Source organism: Loxodonta africana, chromosome 1 (genome assembly GCF_030014295.1).
Source record: "Loxodonta africana isolate mLoxAfr1 chromosome 1, mLoxAfr1.hap2, whole genome shotgun sequence".
Taxonomy (NCBI): domain Eukaryota; kingdom Metazoa; phylum Chordata; class Mammalia; order Proboscidea; family Elephantidae; genus Loxodonta; species Loxodonta africana.
Genome location: NC_087342.1, coordinates 63874310 through 63890520, shown reverse-complemented (window position 1 = coordinate 63890520; position 16211 = coordinate 63874310).

The following is a 16211-nucleotide window of genomic DNA, read 5'->3' as shown; positions in this document are numbered from 1 at the left end:
TTTTTTTAAAAAGTTGCCATTGAGTTGATTCTGACTCATGGTGACTCTATGTGTGTCAGAGAACTGTGGTCCATAGGGTTTTTAATGGCTGTAACATTTTCGAAGTAGATCTCCAGGGCTTTCTTCTACCTCTGGGTAGATCCGAACATCCAACCTTTCAGTTAGCAGCCAAGAACTTAACTGTTTGTGCCACCCTTGGACTGTTATAAAGATAAATCTTGCAAAAGTCTGGCTGGAAGTTTTCTAGGGTATAATATTGGCCATGTGGTGTCCACTTGCATTGTGGTGTGGAAAGCTGAACTACTTAAGTCTGATTTACAAACTTATATATGCCAAACCTCTTCTGGGTTACAAAATCATTGATAGTGCCCCCAAGTTTATCACCACCCTCAGCCAAATATGCTATCACACAAATACTCGACACCCTATAACAAGCAGAACTGATTATTATTAAGAAAGGAAGGAAGGGCATGTGTGGTATTTGCCTTTCGGGGTCTCAGCAGTGTTCCTTATTCCTCTTCTGAGCCCTGATATGCTATGAAATGTAGTATTGGCCAGTTTGTTCCATAAAAAGCACTTTGTATAATAGGCTTCTTCCAGAGTCTTGGCACCAGAAGGTAGGACCAAGATGGTGGAATAGTCAGATGCTTCATGTCTTCCCTCTTACAACAAAGGCCCCCCCACCACCAACAACAACAACAAAAAGTAGATAGGATATATATGACAATCTAGGAACTCTAATCATCAAACACAAAGCTAAAGAATCAGACTAAACGACAGGTGGAAGGAGAGACAATTCAGAAATAGTGGAAACTTGGAATTATGGATCACAGGATCATTGACATCCTGCTAGCTGAATCTTCACAACGCACACAAGTTGAGGCAAGCAGCAACATCCCAAGCCAAAACCCACCCCATCTGGTGCAGCCAAGCAGTAGCGTCTTCACACACCACCAAAATCAAACAGAAGCGACACCAGACCTGTGAAAGTTAAGGCAAGCTCCCAAACCAACATGTGCACACCATAACCCTTTCCCTACCAGAGCTCCATGGCTAAGGAGCACTCCAGTCTCCTCATCATCCCCCTCCCCACTCCAACACCAGTCCCTGTGGCATTCCACAAAGCTATGCCCCTCAAGCCAGGATATCACAGCTTGGTCCAAAGGCACCTGCTCCCTTCACCCAGCCACTGGTGTAGGGGTCCACGGACTTGCAGTGCACCTTACCCCTGCCCTTCACTTCTGCTCCGATCCCTTGTAGGATGACTTGGCACCGCACACCATCATTTGGACAAAACAGACAGGACATCCACCTGAAGCTAACTTTCACCTGCAACAGCCAAGTGGGAGCTGCAGATTTGTGACATTCGACACCATCTTACCCCTAAAGAAGGGGCCTCACCCACCCACACCAGGGGCCTATGAGTATCACCTATTTTATCTAGTCCACAACAGGGGCCTGAGAATTCATGGTGCCTGCCTGTCTCTCCAGCCAATGGCACTGGGTGCCCAAGGACTGCCTGCACTACCACCCACCCCCACTACATGCTCTAGTGGACAGGGGCACACCCTCCACCTGGAAACCCAGAGGCAGCTGAAAGCTCCCTGCCTTGCTCCCCACACTGCCACCTCTCACTGCAACAAGAGACCTGTGCCTGCTCCAAACATTCCCATGCAGCCCTGCCTGCCTAGGACTGCCTAGGACTGTAGCTGAGAGTCTCCGCATCACATGCTCAGTGACTGACAACCTCGGCACCTATGCCGCAAACTGGTAAGCGGTGGAGCATACACACAACACCAAACTCAACAATAAAGAATGCTCCTTGTACTCTCAGCCAGGTAACCAGCAGGACAGACTTGTCACCTCGCCAAAAATCTTTGCCTACATCTTCACACTCCTGCAAGAACAGTGAACAGACTCCCAGGCCCACACATTTAACAGGTGCTCTGACCACCTGGAGACAGGAGGTGAGAACTTCAATGATGCCAATGACCACAGCAGCACACACCACCAGCCTACTTGGACATATCAAAACAAAAAGAAAATACAGGATGCAGTAAATAAAAGTATAATAAATAAATACAATAACTTACTGATGCCTCAGAGACAACAGTCAATATCAAATCACATAAAGAAGCTGGACAGGATGGCTCCAGCAAGCAACCAAAATAAAGAACCAGAAAACCTTCCAGAGGAAGGCAAAGCAGTGGAACTATCTGAAAAAGGATTAAAAAAAAAAACTAATAAACAGACCTGTCCAAGAGATCAAGACACAGACCAAACCAAGGCAAAACACAGACCAAACCAAGGAATATACAGACAAATCAATAAAAGAATTCAGGAAAACAATACAAGAATAAAATGACAGAATAAACAGCCTTCTAGAAACCATACAAAAACAGCAACTAGAAACCAAAAAATTAACAAGAAATTTTTAGAATTAGACAACTCAATAGAAGGTCATAGGAGCAGAATTGAGGCAATGGAAGTCAGAATTACTGAGATTGAAGATAAGTCTCTTGACACAACCTTTTTTAGGAAAAATCATAAAAAACAAATCCAAAAAAATGAAGAAAATCCAAGAATTATGTGAGATACTATCAAGAGGAAAAATCTGTGAGTGACTGGAGTACCAGAACAAGGGGAATAATGGAAAACACAGAGAAAATTGTTGAAGATTTGCTGGCTGAAAACTTCCTTAATATCATGAAAGACGAGAAGATATCTATCCAAGAAGCTCAGCGAGCCCCATACAGGATAGACCTGCCCCCCCCAAAATTCACCAAGATATATCGTAATCAAACTTGCCAAAACCAAAGATAAAGAAAGAATCCTAAGAGTGGCTAGGGACAAACAAAAAGTTACCTACAAAGAGAACCAATAAGACTAAGTTCTGATTACCCAGCAGAAACCATGCAGGCAAGAAAGCAATGGTATGACTGATACAAAGCCTTGAAGGAAAAAAAATAGTCAGCCAAGAATTATATAGCCAACAAAATTGTCTCTCAAATAAAAAAAAAAAAAATAGGATTGGTAAAATTAGGTCATTTCCAGATAAACAGAAATTAAGGGAATTTGTAAAAACCAGACCAAAATTATAAGAAATATTAAGGGGAGTCCTCTGGTTAGAGAACTAACAACATGAGACAACAATCTAAGGCTGGGGTACAGAACAGATCAACCAGATGCCAACCCAGATAGAGAATCCATAAAAACAAAACAAAGCTAAAAGACTGAAAATAGGGAAAGAGAGATGTCAATATATAAATGACAAGCAAGGTAAAAACAAAAAAGAGGGAATAAACAGTGTAGTCATAGAACTTCCATATGGAGAAGAAGCTAAGGCAACATCAGGAAATAAAAGACAGGTTTAAACCTAGAAAAATAAAGGTAAATTTCAAGGTAACCACGAAGGCAGCTAAAAAACTTACCCATCAAAATACTAAAGAAGAAAAACATAAATGCTCAGCAATCACAAAATCGACAGTAATGAAACTGATGAAAAGAAAATCCATAAACAAAAAGAACCCAGCACAGACAATTAAGCAGAACAAAGAAGCCGTCAACATCACACACACACACACAAGATACAATAAAATTATAACAGTAAACTCATACCTGTCAATAATTACACTGATGTAAATGGCCTAAATGCAACAATAAAGAGGCAGAGAGTGGCAGAATGGATAAAATAACACAATCTATATGCTATCTACCAGAGACACACTTTAGACACAATGACATAAGCAAACTAAAACTCAAAGAATGGAAAAACATATCAAGCAAACAATAACCAAAAAAGAGCAGGAGTGGCAATATTAATCTCTGAAAAGTAGACTTTAAAGCAAAATCCACCATAAAGGAGAAGTAAGGACACTACATAATGACTAAAGGGTCAATATACCACCAAGACATAACCATAATAAATATATACACACCCAATGACAGCACCCCAAAATAAGTAAAACAAACTCTAACAGCATAGAAAAAAGAAATAGACAGCTGTACAATAATAGTAGGAGGCTTCAACATACCACCTTCGGTGAAGAAGAGAACATCTAAAAAGGAATTCAGTAAAGATACAAAAGATCTAAATGCCACGATCAACAAAATCAACCACATATACATATACAGAACACTCCACCCAACGGCAACAAAGTATATATTCTTTTCCGACACAGATGGAACATTCTCCAGAATAGACCACATTTTAGGCCACAAAGCAAGCCTTAACAAAATCCAAAACATCGAAATAATACAAAGCATCATCTCTGATCATAATGCCATAAAAGTAGAAATCAATAACAGAAACAGCAAGGTAAAAAAAATAATAAAAAAGATGGAAACTAAACAACAGCTTGCTTAAAAACTATTGGGTAATATTAGAAATCAAGGATGGAATTAAAAAAAAATTCATAGAATCAAATGAGAATGAAACCACATCTTACCAAAACATTTGAGACACAGCAACAGCAGTGCTTAGAGGTCAATTTATAGCAATAAAAGCACATATGAAAAAGAAGAGAGGGCCAAAAAAAAAAAAAAAAATAGCCCTACAACTTGAACAAATAGAGAGCAGCAAAAGAAGCCCTCAGGCACCAGAAAAAAGGAAATGATAAAGATTAGAGTAGAAATAAATCAAACAGAGAAGAGAAAAATAATTGAAAGAATCAACAAGAGCAAAAATTGGTGCTTTGAGAAGATCAGCAAAATTGACAAACCATTTGCCAAACTGACAGAAGAAATACAGGAGAGGAAGCAAATAACCCAAATAAGAAACAAGATGGGTGATATCACAACAGACCTACCTAAAATAAAAAGGATCATAATAGAATACTATGAAAAATCATACTTCAAGAAATTTGAAAACCTAAAGGAAATGGACAAATTTCTAGAAACACACTACCTACCTAAACTAACACAAACTGAGGTGGAAAACTAAACAGACTCGTAACAAAAGAAGAGATGGAAGAAGTAATAAAGATCACTCCCAGCAAAAAAAAAAAAAAAAGCCCTGACCCGATGGCTTCACTGGAGAAATCTACCAAACTTTCAGAGAAGAGCGAAAACCAGTACTACTCAAGCTATTTCAGAGCACAGAAAAGGAAGGAGGAATACTCCTGAACTCATTCTATGAAGCCAGTATAACCCTGATACCAAAAGCAGGCAAAGACACCACAAAAAAAACTACAGACCAATATCCCTCATGAACACAGACACAAAAATTCTCAAAAAATTCTAGCTAATAGAACTCAATTGCATAACCAAAAAATAATACATCATGAACAAGTGGGATTCACTTCAGGTACACAGGAATGGTTCAGCATTAGAAAATCAACCAACATAATTCACCACATAAATGAAACAAAAGAACCACATGATCTTACCAATTGATGCAGAAAAGGCATTTGACAAAGTCCAACACCCATTCCTGATAAAAACTCAGCAAAACAGGAATAGAAGGGAATTCCCTCGACATAATAAAGGGCATTTATACAAAACCAACAGCCAACATCATGCTAAATGAAGAGAGACTAAAAGCATGCCCCTTGAGAATGAGGACCAGACAAGTATGTCCTTTATCAATACTCTTATTCAACATAGTGCTGGTAATCTTAGCTACAGCGATAAGGCAAGAAAAATAAAAGGCACCCAAATAGTAAGGAAGAGGTAAACCTTTCCCTATTTGCAGATGATATAATCTTATACACAGAAAACCTCAAAGAATCCACAAGAAAACTACTGGAACTAATTGAAAAAAAAAAAATTGAAGAGTTTAGCAAAGTAGCAGGATACAAGGTAAGCATACAAAAACCAGTTGGATTCCTCTGTACCAACAAAGACAATTTTGAAAAGGAAATCGCCAAATCAATATCATTTACAATAACCCCCCAAAAGATCAAGTACTTAGTAATAAACCTAATTAGGGATACAAAAGACTTATTCAAGGAAAACTACAAAATACTACTGCAAGAAACCAAGAGACCTATGTAAGTGGAAAAATATTCCAAACTCATGGATAAGACTCAACATTGTGAAAATATCAATTCTTCCCAAAGCAATCTTTCAACAGCATTCTTTAATGAGATGGAGCAACAAATCATCAATTTCATATGGAAAAGAAGAGTCCCCGGATAAAATAAGTAAAGCATTACTCAAGCAGAAGAACAAAGTAGGAGGCCTCACACTACCTGATTTTAGAACCTATTATACAGCCACAGTAGTCACAAACAGGCTGGTACTGGTACAACGAAAGGCATATAGACCAATGGAACAGAATTGAGAACCCAGAAGTGAATCTATCCATCTATGAGCAGTTGATATTGACAAAGGGCCAAAGTCTGTTAAAAGGGGAAAAGACAGTCTCTTTAACAAATGGTGCTAGCACAACTGGACGGCTATCTGTAAAAAATGAAATAAGATCCATACCTCACACCATACACAAAAACTAACTCAAAATGGATCAAAGACCTAAATATAAAATATGAAACAATAAAGATCAGGAAAGAAAAAATAGGACAATACTAGGGGCCCTAATACACAGCATAAATACAATGCAAACCATAACTAACAATGCACAAACACCAGAAGAGAAACTACATAACTGGGAGCTCCTAAAAATTAAACACGTATGCTCATCAAAAGACTTCACCGAAAGAGTAAAAAGAGAACATATAGACAGGGACAAAATTTTGGCTATGACATCCCACAAGGGTATAATCTCTAAAATCTACAAGACAGTGCAAGATTCAACAACGAAATGACAAATGATCCAATTAAAACATGGGCAAAGGATATGAACAGACACCTCACCAAAGAAGACATTCAGGAAAAGCTTGTGATCATTAGCCATTAAAAAACAAACAAACAAAAAAAACCAAACCCATTGCCATGGAGTTGATTCTGACTCATAGCAACCCTTTGCAAATCAAAACTACATTGAGACATCATCTCACCCTGACAATACTGGCATAATCCAAAAAACACAAAATAACAAATTTTGAGGAGGTTGCGGGGAGATTGAAATTCTATGCACTGCTGGTGGGAATGTAAAGTGGTGCAAAGAGTTTGGAAAACAACATGGTGCTTCCTTAAAAAGCTAGAAACAGAAATACCTTACGATCCAGCAATCCCACCCCTAGGCACATACTCTAGAGAAGTAAGACCCATCACAAGAATAGTCATATGCACACCCATGTTCATTGCAGCACTACTCACGATAGCAAAAAGATGGGAACAACCTAAATGTTCATCAACAGATGAATGGACGAACAAATTATGGTACATACAAACAATAGAATACTATGAAATGATAAAGAACAATGATGAACCTGTGACACATCTCAACATGGATGAATCTGGAGGGCATTATGCTGAGTGAAATAAGTCAGTCACGAAAGAACAAATATTGTACGAGACCACTATTATAAGAACTCAAGAACAGGTGTACACACAGAAAAAAACATTCTTTGATGGTTATGAGGGTGAGGATGGAGGGGGAAGGGAAATCGTTAACTAGATAGTAGACAGGTCTCAACTTGAATGAAGGGAAGGACGACACACAATACAGGGGAAGTCAGCACAACTGGACTAAAGCAGAAGTATAGAGGTTTCCTAGACACATCCAAACACTTCGAGGGCTGGGGCTTGGGAACCATAGTCTTGGGGAACATCTAGATCAATTGGTATAAAATAGTTCATAAAGAAAATGTTCTCCATCCCACTTTGGTGAGTAGTGTCTCGGGTCTTAAAAGCTTGTGAGTCACCATCTAAGATGCATCTATTGGTTTCATCCTGTACGGAGCAAAAGAGAGCAAAGAAAACCAAAGACACAAGGAAAATATTAGCCCTAAGGACTAATGGACCACATGAACCAGAGACTCTACCAACCTGAGACCAGAAGAACTAGATGGTGCCTGGCCACCACCAACGAGCACTCTGACAGGGATCACAACAGACAGTCCTGGACAGAATAGGACAAAAATATAGAAAAGAATTCAAGTTCACAAAAAAACACCAGACTTGCTGGTCTGACAGAGACTGGAGGAACTCTGCTAACCCAGAACTGAAACCATTCCCCAAGCTCGCTTTTCAGACAAAGATTGGACGGACCTATAAAACGAACAATAACACACGTGAGGAACGTGTTTCTTAGTTCAATCAAATATACGAGACCAAATGGACAACTCCTGTTCAAAAGCAAGAGGAGAAGGCAAAAAGGGACGTGAACTGGACAAATGGACACAGGGAGTCCAGGATGGAGAGGGGGAGCATGCTGACAAGTTGTGGGGGTTGCAATTGATGTTACAAAACAATATTTGTATAAATTTTTGAATGAGAAAGTAACTTAAGCTGTAAACTTTCACCTAAAGTGCAACAACAACAACAACAAAAAAGTCTTGGCACCAGGGAGCTCTTTTCAGAAACATCCATGTCCATCCCAATGTGCATTATCAATACATCAGAGATAAATAAACACTGAGGTTGCACAGACAGAGAAAATAAAGGGAAGCAAAAGAATCTCAACTCCAATTAAATTCTCTGGGTAATCACTTAGTATTTTCATCAAGGACCCAATAGGTAGATCCTGACCAAAAGGAGGAAAAATGTCAAACAGAACATTAAATTCCTATGGAAAAGCAGACTTACTGTATCCACTGAGACTGGGGGAACCCCCAACTCTATTGTCCTAAAATGATCTTTAAACCTGGAACCAAAAATATCCCATGAAGCCATCTATAAACAAAGCAACAATTTAGCTCAATTAATAAAGAATATCTAAAGAATGTCTGTCTTCAACATTTTCCTCTTTTAAAGAATTATCTATATGAGATCACATTGATAACAGTAACTCTAAAGCACGAATGAGAACTTTCAGGGGCACAGAGAGTAAACGTTAATGGTGGTGATACAATGTGGGTAGAGATAGTGAGGATGGCGACACAACGTAAAGTATGTAACTGACGGCACTGATTTGTACCTGTAGAAATCATTGAACAAGTATGTTTTGTTGTGTACATTTTAAAAAAAGAAAAAATTATCTCGGACCAAAGGGAGTGGCGGGAGGTCGTATAAAATCCCGGCCAAACTTTCGAAGCAGACCTGAGATGTCCACTGCAGATCTCTGCCCCTGGGCTCTCCTATCAGCCCCATTTGAGCCCCTCCTTTCAAGACACACCTTTTGTTTTTTGCTCCTGCATTTCCCACTCTTGTTTACCTTCACTGATGTCACTGTCACTGCTCAATGCAGTTAGGTTTCCCAGGTCTTCCTTCTGTTTCTTGTTGATTGCAAAGTCAGCTATCACTCTCTGGATAAGGCCCTCATAAACAGGTAAGCCAAAGGCACTTCCCAGATTCACAACCTCAATGGCCTTGGCAGGACTGTTGAATGCTTTTGCACTGTCCATAAACTCATTCAGCAACTTGTTTCTGGGAACCTTATTATGCTTCCTGAAAAGCCTCAGCATTTTCTAGCCAGAAATCACTTCTGTCTGCTGAGGAAGGACTATATCCTGCGGACAGTTGGAATTGAGGCACAGAATAGAACACATTCCGCTTTCTCTATTACAACAAGGCAGGAGTTCCCTCTCAAGACATATTATTCTTAACCCAAGTTCTATTAACCATGGATGACGGGCTAATACTTCAATAGTTGATCAACTGAGCATCAAAGGAGCTATTTCTCAAAGCTAGATTCATGTAAGAATTAGTTGAGGAGCTTTTTAAACATAAGCATGCTGGGTTGCAGCTTCAGGATAGCATGGGAGTTACATATCTCAGATGGATCAGGTGTTTGGGAAAGGTTGCTGAACAGGAGGGAGATCATATCAGATCCTGAGACAACATGAGGGATATCGATCTTTGTGGGTTCCCTTTCATTTTTGACGATTTTCAATTTTCCTAGATTCGTACTTCGTACATTCCATTCTGATTATTTATGGATGTTTGTAGCTGTTCCTTCTCATTTTGAGTCGTGCCACATCAGCAAATGAAGGTCCCAAAAGCTTGACTCCATCCACATCATTAAAGTTGACTCTGCTTTGAGGAGGCAGCTCTTTACCCGTCGTCTTTTGAGGGCCTTCCAACCTGAGGGGCTTATCTTCCGGCACTCTAGCAGGCATTGTTTCACTGCTTTTCGTAACGTCTTCACTGGCTAATTCTTTTCAGAAGTACACTGCCTAGTTTTTCTTCCTAGTCTGTTTTAGTCTGGAAGCTCAGCTGAAACTTGTCTGCCATGGGTGACCCTGCTAGTATTTGAATACTGGTAACATAGCTTCCAGCATCACAACAACACACACACAAATCCCCACAGTATGACAAACTGACAGACACATGGGGGGTATATGTATATATATATATATATATATATACATAAAAAAACCCCAGTGCCATCGAATATATATATAGAAAATCACAATTTTTAAAAAATGACAATTAAAAAACATATCTTCAACTAACCCCTAACCGTGGCCCTGCCACTCATGAGCAACAGCCTTAAGGAAATCACTTTATTGGTTCTTTATTGGTTTGTGTCCCCCTTTGTAAAATAAGAGCTTGGTTGATCCAGTTCTGTGGTCTTCAGCTCTCACTGAGCATCAAAATCACCTGGGAGGCCTTTTTAAAATACCAAAGCCTGGGTCTCACCCACAGAGATACTGACTCAATGGTCTGACTTGGGGCTCTGGCACTGGTATTTGTGAAGTTGATGTTGCTGTGGGAGTGGTCACTTCTTTTTCTTAATTTAATTTTATTTTTGTTGTTGAAAATATACAACAACTCAACAATTTCTACACATATAATTCAGTGATATTGATTACATCCTTCAAGTTGTGCAACCATTCTCACCCTCCTTTTCTGAATTGTTCCTCCTCCATTAACGTAAACTCACTGCCCCCTAAGTTTCCCATCTAATCTTTTGAGCTGTTGTTGTCAATTTGGTCCCATATAGATAGATCTTAAAAGAGCACAATGCTCAAGGCAGACATTCTTTACTAATTAAGCAAAACTCTTGTTTGGTTTAAGGAGCCTTGGTGGTACAGTGGTCAAAGTACTTGCCTGTGAACTGGAAGGTCAGTGGTTCGAGCTTACCAGCTGCTCTGTGGGAGAAAGACATGGCGTTCTGCTTTTGTAAAGATTACAGCCTTAGAAACCATATGGGGCAATTCTATTCTGTCCTATAGGGCCACTATGAGTCAGAATTGACTTGATAGCAAAATGAGTTATCATTTGGTTTAAAGAAGACTTTAGAGGATGTTTTTGGTTTAAGGTTTAAAAATTACCTCAGGGCAATAGTTTCAGGGGTTCATCCAGCCTCAATGGCTTGAGAAATCTGGATTCCATGGGATTTTGAAATTATATTCCATATTTCCCCCTTTTGATCAGGATTCTGCTATAGAATCTTTGGTCAAAACATTTAGTAATAGCAACAATCAAAAAAAGCAAGGGAGGTACAGATGCTAATACTAATTAAGTATAACCAATCTCCTCATGTGATTAGTTCTCTTGGTTTGGGGTCTTAGGGCCATGGTATTGTGGGGCAATCCAGTCAACTGGCATAGTAATAGTTCTCAAAGTTTATGTTCCACCTTCTAGTAGGGTGAGTAGTGTCTGGAGTCTTAAAAGCTTATGAGCAGCCATCTAAGATACAACTCTTGGTGTTTGTTCATCTGGAAAAAATAAAGAAAGAATAAAAACCAGGAATCGGAGAAGGAACTCGACTACAGGACTAATTGTCTCCATGAACCACTGCCTCCTCCACCCAGAGATCGGAAGAACTTGATGGTGCCCAGCTACCACTACTGAACTTCTGACCAGAGACACAATAGATGAATCCTGATAAAAAGGGAGAAAAATGTGCAGAACTTCAAATTCTTCAAGAATCCAGACTTATTGGACCTATTGAAGCTGGAGGAGTCCCCGGGACTATGGCCCTGAGTTATTCTTCAAACCTTGAATTGAAACTATCTCCTGAAGTCACCTTTAAACTAAGTAACAGTTTAGCTCACACAGCCTGATTGTCAAACGTGAATATTACATTAAAAAAAAAAAAACCAAAGCATCAGCAGCTATTTTAAAGCATAGATGAGAAAGTTGGGAAGGGAGTTTAAGTAAATAGAAGTGAAATACCAGAACAGAAATAACAAGAACGTTGACACAATGTGAAGAATGTAACCAATGTCACTGATCATTATGTCTAGAAACTGGAATGGGAGAGGGTTTTGCTGTGTATATTTTTACCAAAAAATAAAATTAAGTATTAAAAACAACAAAATGACAAAAACATTCAGTAATGATAGCTGGGCACCATCCAGGGAGTGCTCACTTTTTTTTTTCCATATATGTATATATATATATATATATATATTTTTTCTTATATATATATACACACACACATATATTTTATCATACTTTAGATGGAGGTTGGGTGCTCACTTCTTATCTGGAGCTCTCCACAAGTGCTGCCCAGCCCTGTGTCTGCAAGGCTGAGCTAAAGGGCATGCAAAGAATGAGTGGAACAGAGCAGCCAGTACTCTCCATTAGGGAAGTGAACTTTAACAGAGGATCTAAGAGTTACTTCACTTGATGAGAGATGAACCCCCAAGATCCTGCACAGGCTTCTCTGATCCATTTTAATACTATTAAAGATTTACGAGCAATGTTGCTTTGCCTGAAGCATTTCAAAAATTATTTCTTCTCAGAAAGCCGGTATCACCATGACATCTTTTCTAGTTGTATGTGTCTGTGTCTGTGATCTTCTTGCTATAGAATAAACTGGTTCCCAGGTGGGCTCTTTCGGGGGCTTAGTGTTTTATTGAGTGATGATTTCCCAATTGCTACTCACGTTGGGATAATAGTGAAGACTAACGCCAGTTGCTGGGGAGTCAGTTCCCACTTATGGCAGCCCCATGTGTGTCAGAGTAGAACTGTGCTCCACTGGGTTTTCAGTAGCTGATTTTTCAGAAGTAGATCATCAGGCCTTTCCTCCTAGGTTCCTCTGGGTGGACTCAAACTGCCAACCTTTCCATTAGCAACTGACTGCATTAAACATTGGCACCACCCAGTGAAGATTTACTGAATGATTGTTATGAGCCATTCATGGCTCCGAGCACTTTAATTCATTACCTCAGTTAACCTCACAACAACCCTATGTGGTACCTATCACTAATATTCCCATTTTACAGATGAGGAAATTGAAGGACAGAGAGCTTAAATAACTGAAATTACCTAATAAATGACAGAGGCAGGATTTGAACTCAGGCATTTTGACTCTAGAACTTGTGTTCTTACTTACAAAACAATATTGCCTCCCATGTAATCAGTAGTTCGGTGTTTGTAATAAAAACTGGTAACAAATCCATAATTTATTATGACTTTCCAATACCTCCATTGCTTTTACTTATTCTCTGGAGATGAAAATTACAAGGCTTTTTAACCACCAGTTTCGCCCTTGATTTTGTGAAGAGTGGAACGAGACAAACCAGCTGTGGGTGAGAACCTTTTATGTCTGCGCAGTTGCAAATTTATCATTACTTTCCTGTTTCTTCCTGAAACCTGAACCAGACTGTGGAACAGCTGATCTGCTCTCTCCAGCCCACTTCACAATTCACACCTGTTCCTGAGGCTGCCTGGGTCCCGCTGTGGGCTACATCCATCACGTGGCAGCGGCTGCGGTGACTCAGCCTTCCTGAGACCGGCTTCCTCTGGTTGCATTTAGCTGGACTTGCGCCTGCTGGAAGCCAAGACAAGCAGGTCTGCACACCTGTGTTCACTGATGTAGGCTGTGCTGTTTCTATACTTTTTAATTCAGAGAACTTTGGAGTTCTAGGGAGCAAGGTGACAATATGTGCATGTTTCATGTTTTATGAGCTTTTGCTCCACTCTTTGCACTGTGGACTCGAACGCAGCCAGCAACAGCATCGCTTTAAGTGCCTGATAACGTATTTCTTTCTTTTTTTGGTTAATGACACCATTCCCTGCCTGTCCCATTAACTTAAAAGCTCTCCACATTACTGCATATTATCATTTTATAAATTGCGTATTTTTTTTGTTTCTTTATTGTGTAAGTCATAAAACGTAAAGGTGGTTTCTCACTCATACCGAAAGCAATTTTATGACGTGTTGGATTGAGCTCGGGAAAGCTGGTTAATGGATGATGTGGAACATGGGGTCATTCTGTGAAAGGGGGCAGCTGAAAGAACTTTGCACCATAAAAGTTAATGGGAAAAAACCAAGAGTGAGGTGTGCGCTTAAGTGTAAATCTTGACGAACTGTGCATTCATTTCTCTATTGGGTTTAAGCATCATTCAGTCCAGACAGCAGCTGAGAATAAATTCACTTACTATTCCCAAACATTTTTGCCACTTTTGCTCCTTGATATGAGAGGTTTAGGTCAGTTTCTTAGTCAATATTTTCCAATACAGATTGAGAATGACTAGGTTGGGTAACAGTTTATTAGATGACCTGAAAAGAATCCACTGGGGAAGGGAACGCTTGTAAACATGTAATCAATGGAGATATTTTAAGGATTACATATTGTTTATTATATATGCATTATATATTAAATTACATATAACATGTACAGTAATGGCATGGATGAAATAAGGGAAAGGATCAGGCTTCTCCAGTTTGGCTTTATCTTTGGCCCTTTGCACTGGCGATTCCCCTCATTGGATTGCTCTTTTCTCTGACCATTCAGCATGGCTTCCTCCTTCTGTCGTTTGGGTCATAGCTTCAATGTCAGCTCCTCAGGGAAGCCTTCTCTCCTCCTCAATTTAACGTACTGCTAAGCACTTTTCAAGAGGAGTTTGGTGGCACAGTGGTTATGCAGTTGGCTGTTAACCAGAACAGCTGTTCGAACCCACCAGCTGCTCCGTGGCAGAAAGACATGGCAGTCTGCTTCCATAGAGATTGCAGCCTTGGAAACCCTATGAGACAGTTCTACTCTGTCCTTCAGGGTTTCTATGGGTCAAAATCGACTCAACAGCAATGGATTTGTTTTCAGGTTTGAAGCACTCATCAGGTCCCTGGGTATTACAAGCAGTTTGTGCTCAGCTACTAACCTGAGTGTTGTAACCACCATGGAAGCACCGTGGAAGAAAGGCCTAGAAATCAGCTTTTGTAAAGATTACAGCCAAGAAAATCCTATGGAGCAGTTCTACTCTATAACTAATGGGATTGCCTTGAGTTAGCAACTAGACAGCAATGGCTTTTTTGTTGTTGTTGTTTTTGTTTAAGCACTCATCATCCTATTCACTATCCACACATCCACAATCATCTGATAGTTTTCCTGTTTATTTATTTTATAGTTTATTTTCTGCTCTGCCTCTACCTTCCAGAATGTAAAATCCTTAAGAACTGAGACCTTATATGTTTTGTTCACTCCTGTAACTCAGTTCCTTTAAGAGTGAGTGCCTGGTTTATAGTAAGAGCTCGCTAAACACTTGCTGGTTGGCAGGAAGAAAGGAAGGAAGGAAGGGAAGGACGAAGAGAGGAAGAAAGAAAAGGAGAGAAGAAGGGAGGGAGGGAGAAGCTAAGAGCTAAGTTTAGGTTTAGATGCTGACTTGCATAATCAGAGAAAGCTAGTAGGGGATGTGACTTGAGTTAGATCTTAGCACATGGCAGGGTGTGGTTTCATGGCTGGCAGGAGTAGAAGAAGCAGAATTTCCAGTTAGAGCCTCTGGACAACCAGTTACTCTGGAGAGAGGATGAGTACTCATGGGTGTGACCCCAAGTTCAGAAGAGATGTTCAAGACAGTGATTCTGAGGAAGGGGCAGTTTAGAGAGGCTTTGGAGAAACGAACTCAAGACTTGAATGAAACAGTAGGAACCAATTTGAGATGAGGAGGGGGATGGATTAGGAAGCAATCTGACCCAAAGTGAAGAAGGGGCAAAGTGGATAATTGCTAAATATCGAGAGGATTAGAGATGTTTCTCAATCATTTGCCTGATGCCATTTTGCAAAGCTGATTGACAAATGGACAGAAATTCAGTTACGGCCATTTAATACAGATATGGTGGGAAATGGGCTCTCACATGCCAGACTGGTAAAAGACTGCTTTATGGTGGGATAACTATTTCTCCCCTTGCTATTTGGAGAAATGAAAGTATCAGGGACACTAAGGTAAAAGGTGGAGAGCTGGAAATTGGGGCTATGCTTTGCTAAAATGATATTCTTAGGAAAATAAAATTTCCTTTATACACTTATTCTCCCC